An 8,459-nucleotide genomic window follows, 5' to 3' on the forward strand; every position below is an offset into this window, starting at 1 on the left:
GCAAACCATATCTGATACTGATGTATGAAGTAAAGTTCTCTCACTGCCCTTCTTCACTATACTTTTAAATTCCCCTCCTTCTTCCTTATGTCAAAGCAGCACCAATTCTAAATGCAAACAATCCACTATATTTTCACTGGATGTTTCTGGAATATATAGTAAGTAAAATGAGCAGTCTAAAGATCAAGGTAATTCTTAGCTACATAGAAACTTTGAAAGTTCTGTGCTAGCTCAAGATGATTGAAATGATCTAAAAAATACAGAAAGAAAGAAGAAGCAATACAATATAAAAACAATGAAAATGACATTCTGAGTGGATTATCAATAGAATAGATGAAACCTTCTCTCCTCAAATAACATGAAGAGTAAACATAAAAACTAGAAATAAGTCCATGGTTTGCTGTGTCAATTTCCATGGTTTTTGCTCTGGTTAGTATTTCACAAATCTTTTTTATGTAATTTTGCTTGCTAGTGTTTTCTTTGATGGTGAAGTCCTTAGGGATTAGGATCATATTTAAATAATTCTCTTTGTACAGTCCTTAATATAGCACAATTGCAGAATTAGTACTTTAAAATTCTTTTTGATGAGTGAGTGAAGTTATGCCTAAATCCTTGATAAAAATCATCACATTTCTAAATTACATAAAGGCTATGTTTAAACTTTCTAAAATGGGACAATTAGTAAAAGCTAAGATCCAGAAAAGCCTTTGGGGAGTTTATAAGTCTAGTTAGCATTTATCTTTATCCAAAACGAATGTTTATTTTACAAAGCTATTGGCATTATAGTGTTAAAGTTTTTTAAAGGAAAACAGCACAATGGCATAGCTATTCATAATGGTAATATTTTATGAACCTCATTATTTTTTCATGCAGAGGTTCCTTGTGAATAGGGATGATATAAATGAGGCAGTGATTTACTGGGGATGCAAAGTGGGTATCCTTTGAATAAAACTAAATCAAATATCTCAAAGGCATAGTCATGATAGCCAGAAATTGAAAAGAAATATATTTGGAAAGATAACAATAAAAGATAAGTGGTATAAGTGGCATAAACATAGAATAAAATTTGTGTTTACACAAAGAATGGTAATAGTATTTTGGAAGAAAATCTATCCAGGAGAATAGCATCAAGTCTATACTGAGTTGAGGTTACTTGGGCAAATCTTGGTGTTTGGTAAAAGAATTGAGTGGGGCATCAAGGGCTATAGACCTGTTGTTGGTCATGAGAAGGAGGATTTATTTTATGATGGTGTATATGACTTTGTAACATTAACATACCTGGAAGAAGAGAAGATAGCAAGCTCTATGTTTATACTTCCAAGAGGTACCCTGTTTTAACCAGATTTGTGGTTTTTAGGACAACGAATGTTGTTTGAGCCTAAAATATTAACACAAGGAAACATCAGTTTGTCTTGAAGAGGAAATGTTTTCATGTGACTCAAGGCATTTCTTTGGAGTAGTCACATGCATATTAACTTCTAACATGCCAAATTACTTTTTTGAACCCCTTTGTATGCTTGAACTTTGATATAACTTAACTGGATAATAAAAATATCTGTGTAAATTCCATGTCCAAATTGTATTTATTTTTGGTTTTTCGTGACAGGGTTTCCTCTGTGTAGCTTTGGAGCTTATCCCGGCACTCGCTCTGGAGACCAGGCTGGCCTCGAACTCACAGAGATCCACCTGCCTCTGCCTCCCGAGTGCTGGGATTAAAAGCATGTGCCACCAACAGTAAGTTATTAATATTAAAGATGTCACAGGTAGTGAGGTTTTTGTAATAAGACATGTTAGGTCCTCAACCAGGGGATACTGTTTCCAGTTTATCCTTGTCTATGACTAACAGTCTTTTGTCCTTCATGCTTATTCTAGTTATTGCTTTGGAATATACAGTTATACATGTATAGCAATTTTCCTGGCTGCATCACCTGACCTTTAGGAGTTATAATTTGGCATGTCTATGGAAATCTGCAAGGCTATTTGACCTCAAATATGTCAATCTGAAAGTGGTTTACAAACCTTAACCAGTGGGAAACATGAGCCAAAACATGCCAGTCAGAGGATTGCCAGAAGATGGATCGATCACCTTGTGCTGCTCACTGAATCTTTACAAGTCTTTTGTGGTAAATTCTACTATTGGTACTTTTACTTTAAACATGATAAGACCAACATTTAATGATGGAAAGGAAAATGCTCAACATCTCTTAATCAGAAATTTGTAGTATGAATTTCATGCTTACACACAGCAGAAATTCTGCAGGACTTCATGCGTTTGATGGAGGGAGATAAGCAGAGGTTGACAATGTCACAGTGGTATATGCAAGGGACTACACTGAACACATGAGATCTGTAGCATGTGGTATCTTTTAACTTAGTGTGATTTGAAAAACATCCAGTAGGTACTTTATACCCACAGTCTCTTTTTGACACATCTATGATGGGCTCCTTGTTTTCTGTTAGATATTTTATGAGACCTTCATTATCTGTCTAAATAAAAGTTCGAAAATTATTATGTCAAGCTATAAAAAGTGTGTAAGTTGTCCACTATATGAAAGCAATAATTTATAATAATAAAGCTAGGTAGATAAACACACACACACACACACACACACACACACACACAGAGAGAGAGAGAGAGAGAGAGAGAGAGAGAGAGAGAGAATAAACTCCACAGAAAGAGAGCTATAACATCAAATTTCATTTTCAACTATTTCCTTAAATTTCTTCCTCCTAGTAACTATATATGGTGTGAAATTTCAAGAAAATAAGTTTAATTAGAAGGAAAGCCTTCTCATGTGAATAGTCTTGAGAGTATTTAAGGGGCAAAGAAACTTCCACAGCAGCACTCTAAGTTTAGCTTTCTAACTTTAGTAAGGATATAAAGAAATAATTATATATCTGGCTTAGTCATAATTGCACCATCTTGTTTTTCATGAAAGGCTACAGATTATGTAACTACAGTTGTTGATTTTCTACATCAGATATTCTAATTGAAAGGTTAAGAGTAAGCTGCATCAGCGCAGTTTGAGGTTACTAATTCTGCATTAAATAATTTGAGACATAAAGTCTATCAGTAGACAAAAGGCTAAGAATTTTATAAGAAATATTTCACTTCTTGAAATAGTGCATTGCTTTCACAAATCACAGATATAAATTTAAAACATGTAGCAAAATAAATGATCTGAACTCCACAAATTCTTAGTTATAAATAAGAATGTTTAACCATGATTTTTTCCGTGTATGTTTGTGTTATAGGCCACACAAGATCTTACTGCCACTTTATAGCTGGTATTATTTAATTGACATTGACATCTGAGATATTAAGATTAAGTTGACATCAAGATAATCATTAGTAGCTATTAGCATCTAGAGACTACATTTCAATCCTCATTCCTAAAACTCTTACAGAAAAAAAAAGATCAATACTCACTATTCAGTTGTCAACAATTACTGTTATTCCAAAGACAGATAAGTAGCAATAGAAACTAGCTCTCATCTCCATTAGGGTTGAAAATCATCTAAAATCTATCACTAGATTGGAGGTGTTTCGGGGAAAGATATAAATTGCATAAACACATGTGAAATGGCAGGGACAAGGAAAGATCAAACATTATTAAGGCTATACCTTGCTCACAGAGCTTAATATCAAAACTCCATGAATATCCTAAATGTTGAATAATTACTGCTATGCTTGAGCTACTAAACAAAATTAAACTTGCAAAACTAAATATTTGCTGTGGAAGTCTCATAACATTCTAATTATTTTTGTCAATATTTCCCAAGTAGTTTGTACATTACTTACATATTGCCTTTCCAGAAAGAACTGGGACATGCATAATTAATTATGTAAACCTTGAATTGTCAATTACATATCACAGTGAACCAACATCTGTTGTATAAATTTTCTTAGGAAACCAAAGCAATCATACATTCATCCTAGATGGGATATCAATGCTAGACCAGATCAGACAAATGATTCCTGTAAGTCTAGCCTGGTGAATAAGTAGGCTTATTAAATTCACTTCTGAGAACATTAGTGAAAATTTCTAGATCATAAATGATACAAAAGCAGGTATTTTGTCAAAATGCCCACCCCAACATAGGTGATACCTCATCGGAGCTGCATCCCTGGAATACCCTGTAGATGGTTCCATCAGTGTCTCCTTTCTTCCAGTAATTTATTAAAAGGGGGCCTTATTAGTCTTTGTATTTTTATAAGCTTCCCAAGTCTTGTAAATTTGGGGAGTTTCTTAAGCCCTTCAAATCAAATTAACTTCCTGAATTTACAAGCTTCCCCCTTACCTCCAGAATAGACTGTGCCTCAATTAAATGGAAATAGCTATGCAACACAACCAACAGGTCTCTGTTTGCCTAAAATCTGCAGTGCTGAAATATAGAGACCCCTTTGTGATAGCTTAGGACAAATTGGTTTCTCTGTCTTTGCTCCCACAGCAAATGGTACACATATGATGTTTTGGGAATATTCTACAGTGGTTTTAAAATGAAATTGCACTTCCAATCTTTGTGCCAACTGTACAATATTTTCTACTATTTTTCATATTTCTCACTCATAGTGGCATTGTTTGTAATAGAAACTGGAAGCAACCTATATGCCCCTCAACCGAGGAATGAATAAAGAAAATGTTGTACATATACATAATGGACTACTACTCAGCAGAAAAAAATGACATCTTGAAATATGCAGGCAAATTGATGGGATTATAAGAAACCATCCTGCGTGAGTTAACCCAGACACAGAAAGACAAACATGGTATGTACTCATTCATATGTGGATATTAGACACAGAGCAAAGGATAATTAGCCTACAACAACAGAGAAGCTAGGAAAAAAGGAGGTCCCTAAAAGAACATGCATGGACCCACAAGAAAAGGAAAGGGAGCATGAGGGGAGAGGGAGGGAGGTAGGAGAAAGAGGAGAGAAGAGGAGGGGGGAAGAGAACACCAGGGATCATGAAGTTTGTTTGAGTTGGGGGAAGAACAGAGAAGGAGAGCAAGGAAAGACATAACTTATGGGCTTAATGAGAAAACTGGCACTAGGGAAATGTCCAGGAATCCACAAGGATGACCCCAACTAAGAACCTAAGCAATAGTGGAGAGGCTACCTTAAATGCCCTTCCCCTATAATGAGATTGATGACTACCTTAATACCAGAATAGAGCATTCATCCAGTATCTGATGGAAGCAGAAGCAGAGGTTCACATCTAAACACTGAGCTGAACTCCTGGAATCGAGTTGTAGATTGAGAGGAGTGATGACTGAAAGGGTTGAGACCATACTGGGGAAACACACAGAAACAGTTGACCTGAGCAAACGGAAGGTCACAGACTCCACACTAGGAAAACTGATAGCTGGGGAAACTGCACAAGACCGAACTAGGCGCCCAGACGTGGGTGGCAGCTGGGGGCTTGCACAGTCTTTGCGACCTCTGACAATGGAACCAGTATTTATTCCTAGTGCATGAACAGGTTTTTGGAGCCCATTCTTTATAGAGGGATACTCTCTCTCTCATGCCCCAAATGTGACACTTTGATGATCCCCATGGGAGGCCTCACCCTCTCTGAGGAGTTGATAGAGGGGTAGGATAGGGAGATGGTTGGAGGAATTGGAGGACTTGAGGGAGAGGGAAGTAGGATTGGTTATGTTAAATAAGATTGTTTTTAATTTACATGCAAAAATTAATAAAAAAATTGTTTTTTTTCTAGCAGCAGCGATTTTTTTTTAGTTTAGCTGATGTTTGTTTATCACTTAGTACTTTCAGTGTATTTCTATTTCATCTTGATTTCATATATGGTCTATGATATTTCAAGTAGTGTTAGATAATTAGCAATGCAAAGCTCTAAAAGGTATACATATTATGAGAACAGAGTTCACTCTATACACCACCTATGTGCATTAATTTTTCATAATACATATCATGAATGACATCATAGCATCTGTTAGAATACAAAGTTGTATACAACAGAGTCAATTTGATGTGTCAGTGTATCCAAGAAAATACCAATATTTTGGATACATTAGCAACATAATTCTCTCAAGATAAAAATCACTTGATTTTTTGTGTGCTGTTAATTCAATCTTGTGTTATTACATATAAAGTAATATAAAAAGCTTAGATTTTTTATTATTGTTAAGTCAATCTCTGCTTTGAAATGTTAACATCTAATCTGCTAAAAAAATTTAAAACAATAAAAACCAACACCAGATTTTCTTCTATTTCAAAGTAAAGAAGAGCAACTGAAATTATAAAGAACATTACCTTAAAATTCATAATTATTTTAAAAACTGGATCTTAGCAGCTTAAAGACAATGATAATTATTTAATAGAGCAAAAGCACAATAAATAACTCCTGTTTGAACAGAGGTAGTAAAATATCCCTCCAAGAAATAAGTTGGCAAATGTTCAAAACATGCAGAAATGGATGAATGCTAAAATAAAGTAATAATTCTCCTTGCAAGGTAGAATGGCTTCACATTTCAGGGCTGGAAACCACACAGAGCTGAGGACATTCCATTCTTTGGCATCCTTTCATAAGTTTATTTCTAGATACTTGCCAAATCACTGGGAACTTTCTCTCCCCCAAAATAGATCATTATAATGTCCTCAGTAAGAAGAGCCACTATTGAATTAATGCCAGATTTATCTTTGGTTTTAAAATTATTATGAGTGTTAGCACAGCTATTAATAACCCACTTTGTAGTTTTCAAAGAGCATGCATTTGTACTGTTCCATTTAATTCTTTCAGCAACTCAGAGACACATAAGGACTTGCATTATTATCCTTATTATATTTGTGAGAAACTGAGTCATACAGACTGAATTGACTGTTTCTGTTAAATACCTAAAGGCTGGAGTTCACACATCAGGAATCTTTCCAATTAAAAAGGTTCTAAAACATGTATAAAACATTAAGACTCTAAGAGAGACATACAGGGTCTCTTGGAGAAGGGGAAAGGGACAAGATCTCCTGAGCAAATTGGGAGCATGGGGGAGGGGTGAGGGAGCTAGGAGAATGAATAGGGGAGAAGAGGAGGGGTGAGGAGGACATGAGGGAAAGGGAAGGTTGAGTTGGGGGAAGAATAGAGGAGAGCAAGGTAAGAGATACCATAAGAGACTGAGCCATTATAAGTTCAAAGAGAAATCAGGCACTAGGGAAATGTCTTGATAGCTTACAGATGACACCAACTAACAATCTAAGCAAGAGAGGAGACGCTACCTTAATTGCCTTCCCCTATAATGAGGTTGATGACTAACTTATATGCCATCCTATAGCCTTCATCCAGTAGCTGGTAGAAGTAGAAGCAGACACCCACAGCTAAACACTGAACTGAACTGGAATCCAGTTGCAAAGAAAGAGGAGTGTATGAGCAAAGGGGTTAAGACCAGGCTGGTGAAACCCACAGAAATAACTGACTTGAACAAGGGGGAGCTCTTTGTCCCCAGACTGATAGCTGGGACACCAGCATAGGACTGATCCAGACCGATGAATGTGGGTGTCAGTGAGTAGACCTCGAAATCTATGGGACCTCTGTAGTAGATCAGTATTATCCCTAGCATAGGAATGGACCTTGGGAACCATTCCACACAGAGGGATACTCCCTGAGCCTAGACACACGATTGTGGGCCTAGGCCCTATCCGAAAGGATATGACAGACTCTGAAGACCCCCTATGGAAGGCTTCACCCTCCCTGTGGAGCAGAAAGGGTATGGGATAGGTAGGGTGTTAGTTGGGGCGGGAGCAGGGCAGCAGAGGAGGTGAGGGAGAGGGAACTGAGATTGGCATGTAAAACAGTCTTGTTTCTGATTCAAATGTAAAAAAATGGAGAAAACAAAACCAAAAGAAAAAAATTTCTTTAAGATTTTTAACATTTGTAGCTGGGGCACACCCCTTTAATCCCAGCACTCGGGAGGCAGAGGTAGACGGATCTCTGTGAATTCCAGGCCAGCCTGGTCTCCAGAGCTAGTGCCAGGGTAGGCTCCAAAGCTACACAGAGAGACCCTGTCTCGAAAAAAAAATTATAATTCTCATTCATAATACGTTTTTGTGCTCTGTATATACACTTTGTCTTATTTAATTTGTCTATCTTACCCTTTAGGAGTCCAAATATTGGGAGTGGATTGTAGGGTAGATTGCATAGAAGTTAGGAGAAAGAGTGGATGATGTGATCAATGTACAATGGGTTCATGTACTAACTAAATTCTCAATAATTAATTAAAACATGAAAAACAGCAAAATTTTAAAAATATAACTTTTGCCCTCTACCTTTTCCAGGCAAAGACACAAAAGTCCGTAAGAGTGAAGAAATTCACTTTTACCTTAGATCTGTCTTGTTCCCAAGGTCAAACTCTTCTTTGTAGATATCACTTCATTTAATCTTTATGCCTTCATCATGAAGCAAGTGCAATGTCTTTCATGTTTATAATTTTGAAGATGACCTCAAA

This window comes from Cricetulus griseus, assembly GCF_003668045.3.
Source record: "Cricetulus griseus strain 17A/GY chromosome 1 unlocalized genomic scaffold, alternate assembly CriGri-PICRH-1.0 chr1_0, whole genome shotgun sequence".
In the NCBI taxonomy this organism is placed as follows: domain Eukaryota; kingdom Metazoa; phylum Chordata; class Mammalia; order Rodentia; family Cricetidae; genus Cricetulus; species Cricetulus griseus.